The sequence below is a fragment of the Macrobrachium nipponense genome, chromosome 26 (assembly GCF_015104395.2).
Source record: "Macrobrachium nipponense isolate FS-2020 chromosome 26, ASM1510439v2, whole genome shotgun sequence".
Classification (NCBI taxonomy): Eukaryota; Metazoa; Arthropoda; class Malacostraca; order Decapoda; family Palaemonidae; genus Macrobrachium; species Macrobrachium nipponense.
The window spans coordinates 73,716,005-73,728,245 of NC_087215.1; the positions used below are offsets into that span (position 1 = coordinate 73,716,005).

Sequence of the window (12,241 nt, forward strand, 5' to 3'; positions counted from 1 at the left end):
CGAGAAAAAGCTAATTAGGTTGTAAATATACGAGTATTCGCATCCTTTTATTTATTGTTATAGTCACTGATTCACATCTAAAGAAAACGTTAGCTTCCCATTTTGTGTGCGTGAAAGAAAAATTAATGACTAAGACTATTTGTACAACTACGCTAATTACGCAGTGGTGGAAGTTTGCTATGCTGAACGTCTCTTCTGTCTGAAAATTAGCAAAAGAAGCCATATCAGAATATTAGAATGGCCGTGTAAGGAGATGAAACAAAGATACTGTAAGAAAAACAGCCTGATAACCGTCAGAGATAAATAATCTTGACAAATATTTAAGTTTTATTGTCGACGAGTAAGTTTTGCGAAAAGATATGACAAAGAACGACACCTTTAAGTCTACTTGGCAGAAGGACGAACACGGGCGGACACAACTGCGTTTCTCTCGTGTCGTCTGTTGCAGAACGCAGTACGATTTTTGTAAAACGATCTCTGGAGATGCGGGGTATCGATCCCCGTACCTCTCACATGCTAAGCGAGCGCTCTACCATTTGAGCTACATCCCCGGTGTCAGAGGGAGGACGAAATAACGAATATAGCATTTCTGTGCGTTAGTAATACCATGAAAGTAAACATGACGTCAATGTCACATGATTACGGTTTTTCCTCTTTTCATCTGCATTTTAACGCCGAAGTCTTGCGTCAAATACTTCAACTATACGGCATGATCGTTAGGACGATGTAAAAAGAGGTCGAAAGAAACGAACATTGGGCTAATCCTAAATAATAGCTACTTTTGTAGTAAGTTTGACGGAAGGAAGAAGAAAGATGCCGGAAGCTGTCATCATGGGTCTAGCTTTTAAAGTTCACCTTCAGACGCTGGAAAGCATTAGTGTATGTAAATCTCTCTCTCTCTCTCTCTCTCTCTCTCTCTCTCTCTCTCTCTCTCTCTCTCTCGCTCTCTCATCTCTCTCTCTCTCTCTCTCTCTCTCTCTCTTTTAAACAGTTTCTATTGGTATCGGTAAATTTATCATATCCGATTCTGATGCGTCAGTTTCTAGCAAAATATACGCAGATTTCTTTATATATAATATATACATACTCGTACAAAACAATAACAATAATTGTGCCGCATTTTATAAGATTCTAGCGAGAATATAAACAGCCTATGCACTTATCGAATCATAAATTTCCTTGGGTGTAATTTATTCCCTCTAATGTCTGTGAACGTAAGTGTGTGTGTGCGGAGAGAGAGAGAGAGAGAGAGAGAGAGAGAGAGAGAGAGAGAGAGAGAGAGAGAGAGAGAGAGAGAATAGAGAGAGAGAGAGAGAGAGAGAGAGAGAGAGAGAGAGAGAGAGAGAGAGCTCCTACTGTCACAGAACAAAGCCAGTGGGATGATCCCCTTTGCAACATTGTCCATCCGTCAGCTGGTGGATGCTGCCCTGATATTCGGGAAAATTATCGATCGGTGCAACCGACCGTTTACAGTCGTAGATGAGATCAAGTATAGGTACCTAAGCATTCGAGTTGACAACAAACAATGTGAATTTCCCACCGGATTAGGCCTATAATACGTTTTGCTTTGGTCTGGGCTAGTTAAGGGCAGCAGAATGGGCGTTCCAGTATAATTGGGCACCGCTTTGAAATAGTGCATTGCCGTTTGGAAATTGGAAGGAGTCGTTGATTCTGTTGAAAAAAAAAAAGTCATGTAGGGGAGTATCTCTCTCTCTCTCTCTCTCTCAAAATCTTAAATTCTGTTTAAGACGTATATGCGAAGATAACGCTCTCTCTCTCTCTCTCTCTCTCTCTCTCTCTCTCTCTCTCTCTCTCTCTCTCTCTCTCTCTCTCTCTATATATATATATATATATATATATATATATATATATATATATATATATATATATATGTGTGTTGTGTGTGTGTGTGTGTGTGTGTGTGTGTGTGTGTGTGTGTAGTACATATAGTGTGTGTGTGGGAGGGAGGGGTTTCTTCAACATTAAAAACACACGGACAGAAATAAATAAATGACAGAAGCGAAGTCCTATAAATGGCAGCTCACTGTTATTTTCTACCCAAATCCATCTACTTACGGCGCTGTTTGGTAAGACAGGATTTCAAGCGAGCGTCAGATTTCGTCACAATGTGCTGGAGGACGAAGCCAAGGTTGCGTTCGGGTTTCAGGCACTTTCTGCCTCATCTGTGACTGTCTGTCAGCCAGTCTAGCACTGCGTAGGAAGGTGTTGAGGATGCTCTATGGGCTGATTTAAACCTCTCAATTTTGCCTGGACGATTTTGCGAAAGCTTAGAAAGCTTTTCTTCTTCTTCTTCTTTTTTTCCTATGGGTTTCTATCATTTGTGAGGCGACATGAGTATGAGAAGAGTGAGCATGAATGGAATGTAAAATTTAGGCCTAAAGTCGAGGTTAGGAGGAAAATCTTTCGTTGTTGCTCTGCGAAACAATTATAGGACTGATAAAATTCAGACGGAAGAGAGAGAATATAAATGGAGGTACAGTCAAAGGATTGAAAGGCGTTGCAACAGCTCAGGGGGGCCGAAGCGACGATGAAAAGAATCTTCTAAGTGATGCCTACAGTGCACCGCAAGAGGGACCACGATTTTCTTTAAGGTTTTACAATCGGTTGCGCATTAGAAGGAAACTTGGTGTGAATACCGTCACCAATGGCGCACAGTCAAAAGGATTACTATCATTATTATATTACCCAGCAATTGCTTGCTTGGCCTCTGGTCGAAAGTTCTAGATTATATTCCTAGTCATTCCTTTTCCTGAGCTACGCAGCTATGCTCATATCCTTTGTGTTGTGACTTTCACAGAGGGCTTGCGAAATGTACTACTACTCGGGGTGGGTAACCGTATGTAATGGTACCGACCGAGCCCTTCTTATGTAGTGTACACACACACACAAACACACACACACACACACACACACACATATATATATATATATATATATATATATATATATATATATATAGATATATATAATATATTATATATATTATACTATATATATAATAATATAGTATTATATACTATAATATACTTTATGAATTTCAGTATGTTTTTATTTCATCTTTGGAAGCTATTATTAATCTCTTGCTTCAAATGTACGTCGTGTAGTCCTAACTACTTATTATCTATATATATATATATATATATATATATATATATATATATCTAATAGTTATATACTATATATAACTTAATTAATTCAGTTAATGTTTTTATTTCATTCTTTTGAAAGCTTATCTTAATCTCTTGCTTCAAAATGTAACGTCGTGTAGTCCTAAAGAAACTATTTATTATTATTATTATTATTATACAAAATGTGCTAGTAGAAGACACCAGGAACGCTCCAAAAATTGATATACGTCGTCATAGGCCTATAGAAGCAGCTACACATTTTTTTTCTTTTTTACTTAAAACTGAGATCTCCAAATCGTTTACGCTCGTTGAACGACCGAAGCATTACGCTGCCGACTTGGGTTAAGGTCTTTCAACATCCAGAGGTCATGAGGTCACCACTGTTTAACCTCGAAAGACGTAGGGAAGAGTTTACGCTCGCCGTTCTTGTTTGTTTGTTTGTTTGTTTGTTTTTTTTGAATGACGCGTGGATAATAATGATAAAGAATTTGAAAAGTCGGCGGCGACCCGGCCGTGTGTTCCCAAGCGATGCCAAAGCCCCTTGAAGATTGTCTCCTGAAATCGGCTGCTTAATATTCTACGGTGCTTCCGGGAAACACACCACAACCAACGAGCATTTACGAAAGCTCTATTCGCATGATGTGACCGGGAACGGCGTGAGGCGAATGATAGTGTCTGTCTGTCCTCTTAAGACATTCAAACAATCTCAATAAAACTGGGCTGTAGTACCGGACAAGTGCATGTGAGAGCTTAGAGTACAGCAATGGGAGCTCACTATATACGCAGGTTGAATAACAGAAAATGAGGCAACGTTAGAATATGAGTCTAGTGTTATCCAAGGGGTCTATAATAGGTTGTATGTATAGACGAATATCAATCGTCTTAATGAAGGAGAAATAAATATTTTGTTTTTTTAAATCCGCATCTTACTCTTAGTTTGGGAACGAGAAAAATGCAAAATGATAGGTTTCCGCCATTTCTAATTAGGCCTATATTGTTTGTGTTGCTTTCTTTTCAGGTTTAGCCAGCACACATTCATTCTTAGCGCGGCTTTTTTTTTTCTGCGACCAAACACCTACACTGACAGCCAGACATTCACACCAACAGACAAGGTAACCTTCATGACACTTTCATTTGCACACATCAGGCTCAACAGTCAACGCCTTAGGGTCTGGATACACGAGCGCTAAAAACGTCGCGTTGCTGACGCTGTTTAACGTCGTTTTTTTTCTTCTTCTTCTTTTTTTGGTTGGCTGCACGAGCGCTATTTTCGATCGCGTTACTAAGTATCAAACAAGCGTGTTTAGTTCTTTATGGAAGCTGTCCAAGTAGGATGTGTGACAGGTTTGTACCTCGAAATCATTAGAATTGCAAAGGAAAATGTGAGACATTTTTGGGTTCACCCTGCATGATCGGAAAGACTTTACTGGTCAATTTCCCTTTATGTTTGGAAACCGCCGAGAGCATGGCGACAAGTGCTATCTATAATAATTCATTTTGACATTATATAATGCCAGCCTGCTTTCAATTTCACAAATAAATTTGTCCGTGTCGAACATCACTTGTGCTGTCTCACATGGCACAGAGTGGCATCTATAGAGGAGCATGGGCGCTCGCAGTATACGTATATTCCAAGGGTAGGCAAATCTTAAAACAAACATGGATAATTTCCAGTATAAGTCAGACTAACACTTTTGACCTTTAAACTAGAGGGTTAATTCCAAAAAACAGTATCAGCGCCAGCATTTCTTTAATGAATAAAGCAATTATATATATGCTTAAGAAATCACAGTTAGATGCACGCGACTTCATTAAATAAGCAAATACCACAGGAAAATGATAGGCAGAAATCCAAGCGCTTTCGTCTTTACTGAGACAATGACTTAGTAAGGACGAAAGCGCTTGGATTTCTGCCTATCATTTTTCTGTGGTACTATTCGCCTATATATATATATATATCTATATATATATATATATATATATATATATATATATATATATATATATTAAGCGATGCCAATAAATTAAGTGAAGCAAGTTGCAATGAAAAATAAATACAGAACGTTCCATTTACTTCTTCCCAGCTTAACCGCCCTTTTTTATGGGATCGTCGTTGTGAATGAATCTTCTCCATCGATTTCTGTCCTGTCATCGTTCTCATTAATACCTTTCAATAGTTCCATTTACTGTTCAACTGAAATCAAACATTTCTTGAAAGAATAACGCAGTTATAATACTGCATACAAAATATTATACAATATGATAAGGATACCTTTAATTTACTTAAAGAATATACTGTAGAATGATGTAGTATATAATATAGTATCTATATATATATATATATATATATATATATTTATTTATATATATAAGTAATGCCTACAGTGCACCGCGTGAGGTGCACTGACAGCACTACCCTCAGAAAACCATGAGGGGAAACTATTACGAAATAACGCAGATATGGTATAATAATCTCAATGGACTTATTATATTTGAAACAGAAAAACTTCTCGATATGAAAATAGAAACGAGGCTAATGAACATAGCATATAAATGGGGTGTTTTCTATTTCTAACAGCAAATGGCAAGAGGGTTGACAACCTATACTCTGTTTTTTTTTCATCTGTCCATCCGCCTGTGGTGTTTTTGTATGGTAACACTGCGTCCCGGGCTTTAGATAGTTACGCTAATTGTAAGTTTTAGGTAAATAAAAGGATATCTGGGTGTACATTTGTAACTGAAAAGTGTTTTAATAGTTTACTGTATGCGAATTACACTGTTAATATTCGAAATAGGATATTACTATCATTGAATGTAAGCTGAATGTAACTATCTATAGCCCGGGACGCAGTGTTACCATACACAAACACCACAGCCAGATGGACAGATGGAAAAAAACAAAGTATAGTTCCCTTTTTTTCAACGCCAGCATGTAGGGAGGGACAAGGGGCGCCACTTGTCCCCTCCTGAAATCCTGGAAAAATTGAATCACGAAAGTTTGGAACGTGATAAATCCATAAATAAAGGTTACCCACGAAGGAAAGATAAACAACGGAGTTTCTGCAAGATCTTTCGACTCAACGTCCTTTACTTAGCAGATAAACTGACTTACATAAGAAATTGAGAGTTCAGGAAAGGTCGTATAAGTGACAGATAGGGATTACAAGGAGATTAATACCTAGAAACCAACACACCTGGAGAATGAGTAACCTTTTTCAAACAAGCATAAACATGGGTAAAATTTAAGAACAAAAAGATTAAGTCCAACTGCTCAGACACAGGGACAAGACAATTAAAGGATTATACAGGGCGGCAGCTGACCACATTCAGATCTTTGGTAAACAAAAACTTATTCACAAAACATATTAAACATACATATACAAAGAAAATATGTCTAAGGCAACTAATTTGTACTTAAGTCTGTAATTATATCTTTGAGGTCATTCTTAAACATGTTACAAATACAAGGGTCTAAATGAAACAGGCCACGACTAATATTAAAATTACAATGGAAAGTAAGTTGTATTATGGCAGATTCTAAAAGATTTCGTGATAAGACATCTTTTGATCTTGCAGTTGCTGAACTACCAATCCAATTTGTCCGGTGGTTGTTTTCACTTAAATGAATGAATATTGCATTAGATGTTTGCCCAGTTTTGACAGAATATTTATGCTGTTTTAATCTTACTTCTAAGCCCTTGCAAGGAGGGGCAGTCGATACATAGAATTTTAGATATTATGTTGTTGCTTTCCCTGGGGCCATTTTTTATTAACATTCCTTTTAGTATGTTATTATAGGAAAAAACAAGGTTGACTTTAAAGGCTTTTAACAATGATTTAATGGTTTCAAATCCGTTAAAATAAGGCAAACTGAGAATGTTCTTTCTCCGTGCTACTTACACTATAAAACTTTTAGTGGGCTTTATTATAGCAAATATCTAATATATGTGAAGGATAACATAAATCTTTTCCTATTTTTCTTATGTATTCAATTTCTTGATCCAAATATTGGACTGACATTGCGCAATGCTCATAAAAACATAGAAGAAAAAATTGATATTTTGATGTTAAGATGGTGGCCTGAATAGAAATAAACTTAGGTTAAGTTGTTGGTTGGTTTCCTATAAATACTGAATTTACATTGAAATGGTTCTCTATGTATCAAAACATCTAAGAAAGGGAGGCAATTGTCTTTTTCCAATTCTAGAGTAAACTTAATTGATGGTACCTGGTTATTTAATTTAGAGTAAATCATTTACATCAATACCAGCAGGCAGAACAGCTAAAATATCATCAACATATCTATACCACTTTACAGGAATATAAATGATATTGGGTAAATAGCGTTTTTCAAAGAATTCCATGTACAAGTTTGAGAGGAGTGGTAATAAAGGGTTGCCCATTGTCATCCCAAATATTTGTTGATAAAATTCACCATTGCATATAAACTTACAATCATAAATGCACAACCTAGTGAGTGAAATAGTGTGACTTACAGGTAGAGGTAATTCATGCTGAGTTAGTTCATTACTAAGATATTCTTTAATAAAAAGAGAACATACACCAAAACTAACGAATCTTTCAGTGGGGCAAAGAGTAATTTTGTTTAATTTAGTAGCGCGCGATATTAACGTCGATACCGACGTTAGAAATTCCCAAGGCTAATGGAAATTCCTGATGCCCACGTAACGCGTCCTAACGCAAGGCTAGTAACGCTCGTGTGGTCCAAATTAATGGTTTTCCATTAATAAGCATAGGAAGATACCTCATTCTGTAAAAGACAGCGTCAGATGGCGTCAGCAACGCGACGTTTATAGCTCTCGGGTATCCAGACCCTATACATGCTTGGTAGTTGTGTACCCATCTTAATTTCGTGCCCTTCCTTAATCTTCCCTGATTCCCGCTCTCTGTGAAATAAGAACTTTTAATTTCCTTTCGACAACTTGCATCATCAGCGCTCTCTGCATTGTATCAGCTTTATCTCATACTTCTTTCGGTCCTTGGGAGGAGAGAGTTACTGGAAATAGGGGAATGTTTGTTAACATTGATTGTTATGATTTAATTTAAACTTGCTAATGAAGGAAAAATAGACTCCAGAGTGTACACGCACACAGCTATAGGTAGGTCTCTCTCTCTCTCTCTATATATATATATAAGAGAGAGAGAGAGAGAGAGAGAGAGAGAGAGAGAGAGAGAGGAGAGAGAGAGGCCTATAGCTGTGTGCGTGAAAACTCTTGATTCTATTTCTTTTCCTTCATTAGCAAGTTTATATGTATATATATATATATATATATATATATATATATATATATATATATATATATAATAATAAATATTAAAACCAGGGCTTGAATGAAGAGCATCTTTATTTGCGACTAGTTTCGGAGATTTACTTTCCTCCGTCATCGGGCAATCTATAATGAAATATTATTTACAATAAAAATCAATGACGTAATAATTAAGTTACATTAAAACAAAGCAAAATAGGATAAAATTACATAATTACTATAAGTTACATTAAAATTAACGAAGCAAAATAAAATATAAAATACACACAAGACATAATAACCTAAACTCGCAGCAAAATCTTAAAATATAGAGAAATACATTGTTTGTTGTCAAAGAGAGCAGAAAAACAAACAATGTATTTCTCTATATTTTAAGATTTTGCTGCGAGTTTGAGGTTATTAGTCTTGTAATTGCGATATTTTATATTTATTTTGCTTCGTTAATTTTAATGTAACTTATAGTAATTATGTAATTTTATCTTATTTTGCTTTGTTTTAATGTAACTTATATTACGTCATTGATTTTAATTGTAAATAATATTTCATTAGATATTGCCCGATGACGGAGGAAAGTAAATACTCCGAAACTAGTCGCAAATAAAGATGCTCTTCATTTAAGCCCTGGTTTTAATATTTATTATTCGTCTCCGATTTCCACGGAACTCTTCATATTGCTGTATATATATATATATATATATATATAATATATATATATGTGTGTGTGTGTGTGTGTGTAAATCTTCTTGTTAGAATACACTAATAAACGCTGAAGCATCACTGAAGGCACCAAACGAGATGATTTATTGAAAATTATTATATGTAGTTGAAACATAGTCATGGCCATAGCTGTTGGAGGGGACGCAGATGCATATTAATAATAGACGATTTATTAGAGGAAATCATTAGAGAGAGAGAGAGAGAGAGAGAGAGAGAGAGAGAGAGAGAGATAAACTTAATGTTCCCCCACGAGAGAGACATCAAAGAGGGAAATCTGAAACGGACCCTTGCTTGGAAACGCCTCGTGGCGGCGTGTCCGCGAAGGAGGCTCGACTTCTTGGGGGAAGGACAGAGCCAGAGGTACCTGAAAGCAAAACCTCTTCGTTAATGATGTAAAGGATTGCCGCCCGTTGCCTTTTGATTGTCCACAAGGGTGCGAGATTTTCAATAGTATTACGCTACTTACGAGACACAGTTGCTCGAACATGTCTAGGGAAACCATTCTTCCTCTTGTAATAATCTGCAGTTAATGGAAGGGGTTATCATGGTTCGATGAGGGGAAATGCTCGAAGGGGGAGGAGGAGGCCAGGATTGGCGAGTGAGGCAGGTGGGAGGAATTGTTGGGGGGTGGGGGGGGGGGACGGGGGTAGCGGGGAGATGTGGTGGGATAGGAAGGAGGATGAGGAATCTGATTTGTTCGTACCATGTTCGCAAGATCTGGAGAGTTCCACGATGATATATCTCTTCGACGGGAGAGTTCTTCGGTCTGAAATAAAACTGGTAAACGCTCAAGCGGCGACTGAGTGGCCGGACTCGACACCTTCCATTCGGGTCCGAAAAGTTATTGGGGGGGAAAAGGGAGCTTTTCGAAATTCGTCTACTGACAACGGCACGAAATCCTCAATGTTCGCTGTTAAGGGGTTAAGCTTGCGGATCAATAACAAGCTGTGTCGACAATAATGTTCCAAAAAATGGACCAGAAAGCGAATTTGCGAAGTTGCGCGAGGGAGAGCGGCCGATGGAGGGCAGGAGGAGCCTTCTTCGAATGATTTTAGTTATCGTAGGAAGATGTTCCAGCGCGCCAAAGTTTGATAAAAAATGGGAATATGTGACGTCACATGCCGGGTAGCTTCCTTCATTTCGCACTTAAATTATTGACGGTCGGTGTCACATAGCCACCAGGGCCCGTTCCGCGTTCCACGAGGACTTCCTCGGCGCCTGAACGGAACGTCGAGGGGGAACGGGAAGCCTGGAACGGAGAGCTCCTTTGTTAACTGCGAAAAAAATACTTGGTTACCTCTGCTCCTTCTCAGACATTTTCAATAAGCTCCGATGGGTACCGCCGTCAGGGACGGGTGCCACTACTTACGGAGATTGCACAAACTTTTCCTGGAGGAGGGGGATTGGATTCTCTAAAGGGGAACACGATCCTATTGAGGGTATGAAAAAAAAGCTCTGATTCTCTAAAACCGGCGGGTGCGATCGGCTTTTGTCCGTGGGAGCGGTCTTGGCCACGGGCGGATGAGGGCCGCGTACCTATAGTTATTTTTGAAGCAGTGTCGAGGAGAGAGATGCCGCGTCCAGCTAAAGCTGTAAGTGACCATTTCACCCGATTTTTTCAATCAAAATGAGCTCAGGCATCGCGGGATCGATCTCTAACGTTACCGAGCACCCGCCGGGAGCTCTTTTCCGGCGGCATCGCGGCTCTAACGCCCCTGAAAGAGCGATGTACACAGAATGCGATGCCGAGGCGCTGAAATGTGGAAACTAAACATGTAAACAAAACAGTTACATGTGGAGCGACGTCGATGCCTCTGCTCCTAAAGTTATCGTTGCTCTGCCTTTAATATGGTCGTGGGATCCTCCTGTTCCTCTCCTTCGCTTATTTCACCTATGGGTTTATTTTTTCAAGGGGGTTCGTCGTTCCCTGCGGAGCCCTTGACGCAATCCTGTGGCTCGTTGCTTGCAGGGATTCGTAATACCTAGAACGTATTGGCGATCGAGGAAAAAATGCCCCCCCTACATATTAATTAGATCAACCTACCTATCAATTATTGAACGTCCTGGATCTCTTTAGGGCCTCGTTGTTGCCCGCAGAACATGATACAGTCCTGTGACTTATTGCTTGCAGGATGACATTGCTGAAGGATCGTAGTAATTGGCGATTGAGGGAAAAAAATGCCTCGATTTCTAGGAAAACTTTGCCAAAGGCTTAAAAACCTTCCCACTTACTCTAAATAATTCGATAACTCTATTTGCTAGAATATGTATTTAATACATAGGCCTTACCTACTTTAGGTTAGGTGTTTGTTGTGGGCTATCCTAACCTGACTTGTCAAACTCTTGCTATAAGTTAGGCTAAGGTAGATTGACAAGGCAGACATAGGGTAAAACAACGCTGTGCGGGCACTTGCACAGACAAATAAGCCACTTTTTCACTATATTTAGGGTAAAAAACCGCAGGGTACAGGAGTGAACCATGTATGATCAACGTGAACAATCCCAAAAAAAGTACATTATAACGCGTCCTGACATCAGAGATGGGCATCAGTCGCGACTTGTTGTTGGTGAGAAACGGAGCTAAAGAATCGGAAAACGGTCCCTCACCGGCTTGTTTGTTAGTAAACAACTGTTTTGGTAGAAGACAACAATGAAGCGTGCACTTTGATAATTTTTAAATAAATAGTAAAACATCAGTATTTTACATATTTATGATGATGAATTTGAAAATATTCGTTATTGAAAAAGTAATTCGATTCTGACTCAAATTTAAGTAATTAGGGGGAAACATCACAACAGGCCAACCTCATCACGGTAGACGGGTCTTATTCACTCGATATTTAATTGGTGAAACATGAATACAATTGCAACTCTAAGCATACATTTAAAAGACTGAAGTTTCGTCAACATATTGTGATATATGAAAGCCCATACGAACTAAAATAGCATGTGAGCTCTTCGTAAAATATGTTTTCAAGGCAGTTTTTGAAATCCAATATGGCGGCTACGATTTTCATGGACGGTTCTCATCAGTGACGGCCACCATCTTTCCCCAGCCTTCCCAGCACTCATTTGAACAATGTTAGC

The 12,241-nt window shown here is 38.5% G+C and overlaps 1 non-coding gene across 1 annotated transcript; it reads right to left on the reverse strand.

Annotated features, from left to right (window-relative positions):
• Positions 1–478: 478 nt before the first annotated feature.
• On the reverse strand, positions 479–551 carry Trnaa-agc (transfer RNA alanine (anticodon AGC)). The gene has a single exon. It is a non-coding gene; the product is annotated as a tRNA-Ala (tRNA).
• Between the last annotated feature and the right edge of the window lie 11,690 nt (positions 552–12,241).